Genomic DNA, 11,773 nt, shown 5'->3' with positions numbered 1-11,773 from the left:
GTGTGAATGTAGTGATTACATGACTATACCCTTTTGGTATTTTATTTATTGCTGCTTGAAATGCGATAAAATTGTAGAAGATTTTTGCTCTTGAACCTTACTGTTTTCACCCCACATTATGAAATATTCCATCATCTTGGGCCACCAACCTAACTCGTCACAAAAGCAAGAGGAAAAGAATATTTAAGTGAAGCCAGTCCCTCACTGTGTTGTCGCTATATTTTATTATTTTACTTTATGAACTAGCTTTACTTTACTTTATATTTGTTTAATTACTTACATTTGTTTCACAAGAAACTTTATATTTGTTTCATAAGAAATAAGGGGAGGTATTTATAACATGAAAGATGAGGTGTAATTTCTTCTGGAATTTTGTTCTGTTATTACATGTTTACATGCTTCATTCCTGAACAGTGTGCATGTGTTATTCTTTCCTGTTTATAGAACTGTTTTACAGTTCTATAGTTAGTGTATATCCTTTTACTATGATAGGTTTATTATTCTTTTGAAATAGTTAAATACATTTATGTAAAAGGGTTTCATGCCAAATTCGTGTTCCTCTGGAATTATCGTGCAAAGCAGACTTTTTAATGAGAGTGGTATCTTTATTTTTTTAATCTAAAAAACTTGAATGTGAACACTACCTATGTTTTGTAAAGTACTCTTGTCTATTTTTGTGTGTGTTATACACAGACACGGCACACACACACACAACACAAACACAAACTTTATGGAATTAATTGCCTGTTTGTCATCTTCAGTGATGCTTCTCAATCTAATTGGAGCCCTGGATACTTTGAATGAGTGGATACTCATTCAAATACTATTATTAATAATAAGTATAAATTAATATTTATATCTAAATATTTCTTTGCATAATTCTCAGTATATTATGTATATTATGCAAGAGGGAAGAGGCCTAAGGTCATGATTTATATTGGTGATGTAAACATATGCCAACTTTTTGTTATTAAACTATGGCTATGACAAAACAGTAGTTGCATTGGACAAAATTTTGCTTTACTTTTAAATACTGAATAAAAACATAATGATTATATCCACTTTCCTTGGATCACAGATGTATACAGGTAGTCCTCAACTTACGACCACAACTGAGCCCAAAATTTATGTTGCTAAGTGAGAAATTTGTTCAGTGAGTTTTGCCTCACCACATTTGTTAAGTGAATCACTGCAGTTCTTACATTAGTAACACAGTTATTAAGTGAATCTGGTATCCCTATTGAACCTTCCTTGTCAGAAGGTCGCAAAATGGGATCACATGACCCTGGAACACTGCAGTTGTCATAAATGTGAGTCAGCTGTCAAGCATCTGAATGTAAATCACATGACCATGGGAATGCTTTAAACCAGGGGTGTCCAAACTTGGTCCCTTTAAGACTTGTGGACTTCAACTCCCAGAGTTCCTCAGCCAGCTTTGCTGGCTGAGGGACTCTGGGAGTTGAAGTCCACAAGTCTTAAAGGGACCAAGTTTGGACACCCCTGTTTTAAACTGTCCCAAGTGTGAAAAATGGTCATAAATCACTTTTTTTCTGTGCCATTGTAACATTGAACGTTCACTAAGCGAACTGTTGTAAGTCAAAGACCACCTGTAATTAGAAAGAGAAATTAGTCCAATAGAAAGAGAGGCTTGAGCATGCTTAAAAGTTCATCTACTTTTATTTTCCTGTGTAAGCACGCTGTATTTGGCATTGTGTAGTGTAGATCAAACCAGGAGGAAAATATTGTACGTGTTTTGCACCATTGTTTTACACTCCCCACACTAGGGTTCTTGTGAAATTTCTCCCATTATTCATTCCCCAGCTTAAAAAGATAAAGCCCTCCTTGCGTGAAACTTGGTATTTTTCAACTATTCAGCAACACCATAGGATTTTTAGTAGTTTCCGATCCAAATTTTAATAAAGCCCAGACTTGCTTTATTTTTTAAAGAACAACCCAGATCAGTCTAGGAGTGCCACCTTCCCATCCTCCCCACCCCACACACCCCTAGCCTTTGTTTTGCTTGGTATTTAGGGTTCAGCCATGGCAAATGTTATTTGTGATAATTGAAAGAGAGAAACAAATTTTGTTTTTAATTTACATTTATATCCCGCCCTTCTCCGAAGACTCAGGGCGGCTTACAGTGTGTAAGGCAATAGTCTCATTCTATTTGTATATTTACAAAGTCAACTTATTGCCCCCCCAACAATCTGGGTCCTCATTTTACCTACCTTATAAAGGATGGAAGGCTGAGTCAACCTTGGGCCTGGTGGGGCTTGAACCTGCAGTAATTGCAGGCTGCTGTGTTTTAATAACAGGCTTCTTACAGCCTGAGCCACCACGGCCCTTTAATGAAGAACATTTAATGAAGAACATGTTCTGGTGTTACTGAGATCATTGTCTAAGTCTGTGATGGCGGACCTATGGCACACGTGCCACAGGTGGCACACAGAGCCATCTCTACGGGCACACCAGCCATCACCCAGCCCAGCTCCACAGGTGCCTCTCTGTGACAGAAATGGAGGAAAAAGCCTAGGCGCGTTGGGAGAAACTCCGGAGATTAGGGAAGGCAGGAATGGAGGAGAAAGCCTGGGCACGTGGGGTGGGTGGGTGAAGAAACTGTGGAGATTGCAAGTGTCATCATCCCCCCGCACCCCATTTTGGGCCTGAAAAGCCTCCTGCACCAATCTGGAAGCCAAAACGGGGGCTGGGGTGCATGCGCGGGCGGGCCCATGCATAGGGAACATGCGTACATGCGCGGTGGCAGGGGCGGGGCACATGCACAGGGGGAACTTGCATTGCATTTTGGGGATTGGGGCACGCGCGTGTGTATTCGCGCTCACTTGCACTTTGGGCACTCGGCACCAAAAATCACTGGTCTAAGTCAAGTTTAGGGGATCCTCTTCAATCAAAAACTAATTTCTCAAAATAAGGTGGCCAATCTAGGATATGCAGAACATTTGGATAGTGTTGTAATTTTAAAAACAGATTTCCATTCAACTAGATAAGTAATCTATTAGTTTTGCCAACAATATGGAATGCATCTCAAATAAGTATTTGTATAACCTGTTATTCACGGTTAGCCATTGTGTTAACAAACTACATTAGTAACCAAAAGAAAATGGATTAAGGAGGGGCTGTATTGAACAGAAAGATGCTAAAGCAAAGAGGAAAAGATGCTTGCCTTAAATCTGTAGAATACCTACTTAGTAAATATTTCCCACTGTGAATCTTAGCAACGAAAATTAATGAGCACTTGTTGTTTTCTTCCCTATTTCTACTACAGAGGGTTTACTCTGTAGTAGAAACAAGAATATAGTTGGAATAGGAATAGGAATAGGAATAGGAATAGGAATAGAATAGAATAGAATAGAATAGAATAGAATAGAATAGAATAGAATAGAATAGAATAGAATAGAATAGAATAGAAGGAAGAAGAAGGATAGGATAGGATAGGATAGGATAGGATAGGATAGGATAGGATAGGATAGGATAGGATAGGATAGGAACTTTGGAGTCTTCTAGTCCAGGGGTCTCCAACCTTGGTCCCTTTAAGACTTGTGGACTTCAACTCCCAGAGTTCCTCAGCCAGTCTTAAAGGGACCAAGGTTGGAGACCCCTGTTCTAGTCGAACCTTCTCCTCAGGCAGCAAACCCTATACCTGTGATGGCGAACCTTTTCCAGACTGAGTGCCCAAAGCACAAGCACGTGTGTGTAAATGTGCGTGCACACACGTGAACCCCCAAAATGCAATGTGCGTGTGGCCTCCCTGCATGTACCCCTCCCTCTGCATGCTTGCGCGTCACCCCTGCACAAGCCCTGCCCCCTGCACATGCACGGCAGAACAACCAGCTGGCCAGTGGGAGGCATACATGCATGCGTAGCGCAGTTGAACCGGGGCGACGGCTCACGTGCCCACAGAGAGGGCGCTGTGTGCCACTTCTGGTTCGCCATCACGGCCCTATACCATTTCAGAGAAGATGAACATACTTACTTTGATTTTCTTGTGTTTTCTTCAGGCAGGTATAACTATGGCTCAGACAGGACAGATCTCTGGACACCTATTTCTCTCCACCTTTGAAGACATTAATGCAGTTCTGGAAGAGGAGCCGCCCAAAAGATCTGTGTTCATAATGGACTTTGCAGAGCAAGTGTTGGAAATGAATATCAGGTATTGCATATTTTGGGTGACTAGGCATCCCAGTTTTGTAAGGCATCCTAGACGTTGGACAAAACAGTACAAAGCAGAACCCTATCCTAGTTTCTAGGCGCCTAGGTCAGCTGGCTGGTAGCAGCAGGGTGAGTAGTAGGAAGTTATTGTCGTGGGCAGCCACAGCACAGAAACGGCTTCTGTGTTTGCTGCTCAATGTTCCTATGTCAGCATAGGGCTGGAAGAAACCTCAGAGATCTTCTAGTCCAGTGGTCTCCAACCTTGGCAAATTTAAGCCTGGAGGACTGGGCCGCGGTGTGGCTCAGGCTGTAAGAAGCCTGTTATTAAAACACAGCTGCCTGCAATTACTGCAGGTTCTAGTCCCACCAGGCCCAAGGTTGACTCAGCCTTCCATCCTTTATAAGGTAGGTAAAATGAGGACCCAGATTGTTGGGGGGGCAATAAGTTGACTTTGTAAATATACAAATAGAATGAGACTATTGCCTTACACACTGTAAGCCGCCCTGAGTCTTCGGAGAAGGGCGGGATATAAATGTAAATAAAAACAAACAAACAAACAAAAACCTCCCAGAATTCCCCAGCCAGTTTTGCTTTGCTGGAGAATTCTGGGAGTTGAAGTCCACCAGGCTTAAAGTTGCCAAGGTTGGAGACCCCTGTTCTATTTCAACACCTGCATAAGGCAGGAGCCTAACCCCATTCCAGGAAAATACTTGTCCGGTCTATTTGAAAACCTCCAGTGATAGAGAAAACTCGACTCCAGAGGCAGCCTATCCCATTGATTATGCTATCAGATCTTTGGTTGATGATTGTAACAGAATTTAAAATGAAATACACCACTGCAGCTTGATGGGTCTGCAAACTGATCCTTGGATTTCCTCAACAGGAAATATCCCACCACCATCATACATTAGCTCAAATTGGTTTTGGGGCATTTGACCTTTATATACATATATTCATTTTTTTTAGATCTATAATCCAAGTTGGTCACCAGCTTGCAGTAATTGGAGATGAGTGTAACAGGAGATACAGTGGAAAAGTGGAGGATCCATTATTTCAACTTGCTAAAGGGTAATTTTCAATATTCTAATTATTATATGCTTAGGACTACAACTAAAGTATGAATGGGAGATTATTTTTGAACGATCTCTTAACTTTTTTAAAAAAACAATCTTGCAATTTCAAACAACAGAGACCTTGACGCATAAAAAATTATTTAATTATCATAAATATCTAGTTGCCTATCTCACATGAAAGTGATGGTTTTGGTAAGATAAAGGAAGAATAATTTGCTTACCTTAGATGGCCTGAGGCCCCAAATAGCGTTCCCTTTTAAAGTTGTGGCTAGCACTGCTGAATCTTGACACATTTTGATCATGATGCCACAAGTGCATGTCTGTATTATTCTGTGAAAAGTAGGATATCTAATTGAGAGACTGCTTACATCCTATTACACATTTGTCTAGTCTAGACTAGACTAGACTAGAATTTTTTAATTGGCCAAATGTGATTGGACACACAAGGAATTTGTCTTGGTGCATATGCTCTCAGTGTACATTAAAAAAAAGATACCTTCATCAAGGTACAAGGTAATGTGCTGACACACAGTTAAAAATTTAATAAATGATAGAGCAACTGAGATAAACCATAATTAACAGCATCTCAATAAACAATAAACTAAGAAGGCAAACGTAACCATTTTTGCCTCGTATAGTATTTCTCTGAAGATTTAAAATCTGGTATTTTGTTTTTAATCATGTGTTTTGGGCTGTAATATATTTCAGTATTAAAAAGCTGGCACAAATAACAAAAAGAAAGTACAGGATTGAAAAAAGGGGCCTGTGCTTAGTTCCTTTTTTTTTTTTAATCTATTTTTATTTTATTCAAAGTAAAGTTAAAATACAAAAATTAAAAAACAAAACAAAAAAAATCCACAAAACAATCAAGACATTAAAAAAAGTTCATTGAAAAGAACAGAAAACCAACACATATACACATACCTCATCTCAAGTTATTGTGTTCTCTTTGCTGACAATGTCAAACTATTTAATACCACTAATAATACTTCTACCCTTCAAGAAGACCTCAACTTAATTTCCGATTGGTCTAAAACTTGGCAACTCCAAATCTCAACCAGCAAATGCTCAGTCTTACATATTGGAAAAAAGAACCCTAACATCAAGTACAAACTTGATGGACATTACCTAACTGACGACCCCCACCCTGTCAAAGATCTTGGAGTTCTCATATCAAATGACCTTAATGCCAAAGCCCACTGCAACTACATAGCGAAAAAGGCCCTAAGAGTTATAAACCTAATTTTACGCAGCTTCTTTTCCAAAAACTCTACACTACTAACTAGAGCATACAAAACATTTGCCAGACCTATTCTTGAATACTGCTCATCCGTCTGGAACCCATACCACATCTCTGACATAAATACAATAGAAAGAGTCCAGAAATATTTTACTAGAAGAGTTCTTCACTCCTCCGAAAACAACAAAATACCCTATACCAACAGACTTGAAATCCTGGGATTAGAAAACTTACAACTCTGTTGACTTCGACATGACCTATGTTTAACACATAAAATCATCTATTGCAATATTCTTCCTATAAAAGACTACTTCAGCTTAAATCGCAATATTACAAGAGCAAAAAATAGATTCAAGCTAAATGTCAACCGCTTCAAACTTGATTGCAGAAAATATGACTTCTGTAACAGAGTTGTTAATGCTTGGAACTCATTACCTGACTCCATAGTCTCTACTCAAAATCCCAAAAACTTCAACCAAAAACTGTCTACTATTGACCTCACCCCATTCCTGAGAGGACTATAAGGGGTGTGCATAAGAGCACAAAAGTGCCTACCGTTCCTGTCCTATTGTTCCCTTCATCATATCAAATTGATATAGTTGATGCATATTTTTTTTTACATATATGTATATATTTTCTTCAAAATATGTTGTTTTATCTATGACAATTGTTCGTGTATACTGTTGTGACAAAAAGAAATAAAAAAAAAATATTACCCCCTCTACTTGAATAGTGATTACTACAATATTGGTTCCCATCCCTTTTCCCCCTTTCCCTAAATTTTTAAACTGGCAAATATGTTTGTAAATCATTGTCCTGTCTTCTATGTTAATGACAAAATAGTTAACAGGAAGAACAATCATAATAACAAAGACAAGATTAAACTTTCAAAAACCCTTTAACAAACTTATTATTATCAATTCATAGAAAATTTAACACAGCATCTTACCTATCCCAAATCATCCCAAGAATTAAAAGTAATTTGTCCTTGATCAAATATCCGTGTTTGTTTCTTAATGCCATCTCTTATCAATTTGTATCTAATTAAATATAATAAATCCAGTTGGTTTATCTTCCCAACAAAGTCCAAATAGAAGTGGCTTCCAGTTAAGTGTAACAAATCCATTCTCCAATCTCCTTCAGTCCTTTTAGGAAAAAAACAAATTGTCACTTCTCCATTCAGACAAGATATCTAGTATTGTAAAAGAAGGCAGGCTCAAACTACAAAGAGATGAATGTGATTAGCTCAGTTAGTTCTCTGTGCAGTCCATATCTCTTTGGTCTGCAACTTACAAATCAGATTCCTTTTGTGAATCTAATTTATCCAAAGCTGAATGCCTCTGAATATTTTCCATGGTCGTTATCATCTCATCAAACTTTTTTTTAAAAAAAATATTTCAGCTAAAGATTGCATGTTGCCAAAAAGTCTTTTTGATATCACAATAATTGTGAGTGTGAAAAAGAGTCATAACTGCACTTTTTTCAGTGCAGTTATAACTTCGTTCACTAAATGAATGGTTGTAAGTTGAGAACTACCTGTACCTACAGAATGAAATGGACATTGACTCCTGCTAAATGTATAGGGATAGCCATGTGGTGTTATCAGCAGAAATGTAGATGTATTTGCCATTATCTTCTTCCAGGAATATTTATTTCCCAATCCAGCCTACAACTTGGATGTTTTTTGGTGCTCTCTCCTCCAAATATTAGCTTTTCCCAAAATAATTCAAAGTCAGTTAATGTACGGGAGGCATCCAAATTAGGCCCGGATATGCCAGTTTTGTACCTTAATAAAAATGAAGAGTGCAGTGTCTTCTTTTAATGAAAAATAGATTGGTGCATTTGGAACAGATTTCTTCCCGCTGGCTTTGACAGGACTCAACTACTTAAGAAGAGAGAATTTGCTGACTTCATAATAACATAGAGCACTACTCATGATGATGGATGTTTTATTGGTTGAGAATGTCAGTTTTGGCTTTGAAATGTCCGAAACCTAAATCAATAAATCTTGACTGGTAAGAAACTGGGAATCTATTTCTGAAGTCAGTTGGAGAGTAGAAACCTGTCTACTTTTTATTACTATCCAAAGGTATCTGTGGAGAAGGTCAACTAAATCAATCTGGTAGGCTCAATTGGAATGATCAAGGAACTGCTCCATTTTACATGTGTACAATGCAAGCAAATCATGTTGCAAAGGACCTAGCTATGACCCCAGATGTTTGTTTTAGTAAAACCTATTTATTGCTTGCTTATTGCTTATAAGAACCATTAGATTTTAATCATTAATGTTTTGTTTCCTTTTAAATAGAATAATGGCCTGTGTTTTCCAGACTCGGTTTTGGGGCAAAAATGTCATGAAAACTGTTGGGAGTTCTTTGGACAAGAGCTGGAGAAAGAAGATTATTGACTATGTCTGGGTAAATTTCATTTATTATTGCAGTCAGAATTATACTGTTAAACTGTGAGGCAACTAAATTAGCAAAAGAGTTTTTGTTTCTTACAATGCAATGCTGTTTCTATTCTGTTCCTCACTGCTTGGTGCGGAAAGACATGAAGACATGAATAGGTGCAAACCCCTCCCATATTCTGGCTGATAACACACTGCCTTCCAGTTGGTGGTAGATAAGAGGTAGATAAGATAATAAATTGGATAATCTATACATTACTAAAATGTCTGTAACTTTTAAATGAGTAAAATTGTGCATCCTAGGACAAAATGTTTTGGACCAAGGTACTTCAAATCAGTGGTGAAATCCAATTTTTTTTACTACCGGTTCCGTGGGCGTGGCTTGGTGGGTGTGGTGTGGCTTGGTGGGCATGGCAGGGGAAGGATACTGCAAAATCCCCATTCCCTCCCCACTCCTGGGGGAAGGATATTGCAAAATCTCCATTCCCACCCCACTCTGGGACTAGCCAGAGGTGGTATTTGCCAGTTCTCCGAACTGCTCAAAATTTCCGCTACCACTTCTCCAGAGCCTGTCAGAATCTGCTGGATTTCACCCCTGCTTCAAATGTGCGAACTTACAGAGCATACCCAAAATCTGGGACACATAACTCCCATAGAATTTAAATTTAAATTTTAAAAAATATTTATGACATAAAATTATCATAAAACATTTATGGCATAATATATCTTAAAACATTTCCTGTGGTCAACTCCTGATGTTTGACTTTCAAGACAGATACATCTTTTGAGTACAAGTAGTCCTTGACTTACAACCACAATTGAGCCCAAAATTTATATTGCTGAGAAATTTGTTAAGTGAGTTTTGCCCCATTTTGCGACTTTTATTGCCATATTTGCTAACTGAATCACTGCAGTTGTTAAATTAGTAACCAGTTCATTAAGTGAATCTAGTTTCCCCATTGACTTTGTTTGTCAAATGGTTGCAAAAGGGAATCATGTAATCCCGGGACATTGCAACCGTCATAAATATGAGTCAGTTGTCACGTGGCCACAGGGGGTGCTGCAACCGTCATAAGTGTGAAAAATGGTCAGAAGCCCTTTTTTTCAGTGCCATTGTAACTTCAAATGGTCACTAAATGAAAGGTTGTAAGTCAAGGAGTACCTGTATCTCCCTGAATTTTAAAGAACTTTTGAAATAGATTAGGAATTCAGCCATTGTTGAATATATATTGAGGTATCTGGTAAGAAAATATCTTTGAAATGGTGACCCAAGGTGTCATGGGTTATCTAGTAATAAAATAGTTGGGAGGTATAAATACTTAAAAGCCAAATTAAAGTTTTATACCCCCATCATTATTTAAAAAGCTAGACTGATTTAGAAGGCTTTGTGACCTGAGGCAAGAACCTTCTGTTGTGACCCAGGCCCAAGTAGGTAGTAGGAAACTCAGTCAGTTTAAAAACAAACTTTATTAGAACAGCTGAGAATTAACTCATTCTCCGCATTGTCCAAACTAAATCAAAGCAAATTCTTCATAACACAATTCTTCTGTCTTATCACCAACGTTGGTCTAATTAGGCAAACTGCCAAAGGCTTTTTTTGGCAAAAGTTCAAAAGCAGAAGACGCCGACAAGAATTAAATGCAGCAAGACAAGCTATCAATGTTGTTTTCCGGCAAAGAGCCCAAACGCCGTTGCTGGTCTTTTAAGCCTTATGGGAGGGGCCAATCATCTCTTGGCCCTATTCCCGAGTTGTCCTCTTTGCTTGAGCTGCTCTTGCCTTCTGGCAGCTCTTCTCATGCGTGCATTAGGAACAGGCTCCTCCTGTTCCTCTGCCTCACTACTGTCAGCCTCTGGAGGCTCTGGAGTCTGCACATCACTCCCCGATGGCCCTGGCCCCACCTCTGATTCTGATGCAGAGCCCTCATCCAGGCCTTCCCCAGCCTCCAGGACTGGCCCATGTTCTTCCTCAGCCTCATCGCTGTCTGACTCCGTTGCCAGCTCCGCAGGCTGCTGGCGGACCACAACATCTTCCTGCTTTTGTATACTCATAAAAAATTATTTTTTTTCTTCCAACATGGTCTTCCACTAAAACTCATAAAACAGAATATGATGTACCGATTATCGCTCCCCTTTCCTTTGTAGCTTTTAACAACTCTTAATCAGATTCTTTATTCTCCCCACAAACAGCTTGTTTGGATTCCCCTCAACTGTGTATTCCAGAAATGGGGGCCGGCCCTCCTGATGGCAGCGTTCACCTGGTGGCTGCATGAGCTGCAGAACTGACACTGAATTTCCATAGATGGTCATTGCTGGACTTTGACCAACCTGCAACTCACCCTGGAGGTGGCATTGACTTCGTTTGCATTTTTAAAGTTGCCTATGAAAAGCTTTTTTCTATTTAAAGTGTAGGGTAGTGCTGGGTCACTGCTATTTTTCATAGTTTTAAAAATAGAATTATTAATATGGGTTTGTTGCTGGGTAACTACCTGAATTTGCCTTAATATATGCCTGTAGGGCTAATTCATATCTGTCTTTTATACGTGTATAAGTTGTCTACTCCATGGAGAGATTTTATGTATTAGAAAAATGATAGAAGGAATGCTGGGCATCCTTTTAAATTATACTTGCAGTATGAAACACCTAAAGCTATTTGTAATCTTACTAACTGAAAAATAAAACTAAAGTTTCATTTATAATTCTTAGATGCATTGGCTGTTTTCTGTCTCTTTTGTGGTCTAAGCAATATTGCAGAAAGGGAATTTTCATCATTGAGCTGTTTTCAACCAGGAATACAGTGATATATATATTTTTGTTGTTATAGTCAGAGATCAATGCTGCATCACTCCAAGAAGAAATGCTTGTTTCCATGATACTTGGATATAAAG

Source organism: Ahaetulla prasina, chromosome 7 (assembly GCF_028640845.1).
Source record: "Ahaetulla prasina isolate Xishuangbanna chromosome 7, ASM2864084v1, whole genome shotgun sequence".
NCBI lineage: Eukaryota > Metazoa > Chordata > Lepidosauria > Squamata > Colubridae > Ahaetulla > Ahaetulla prasina.
The sequence above is the reverse complement of the archived record's forward strand: the minus strand, read 5'-3'. Positions refer to the sequence as shown.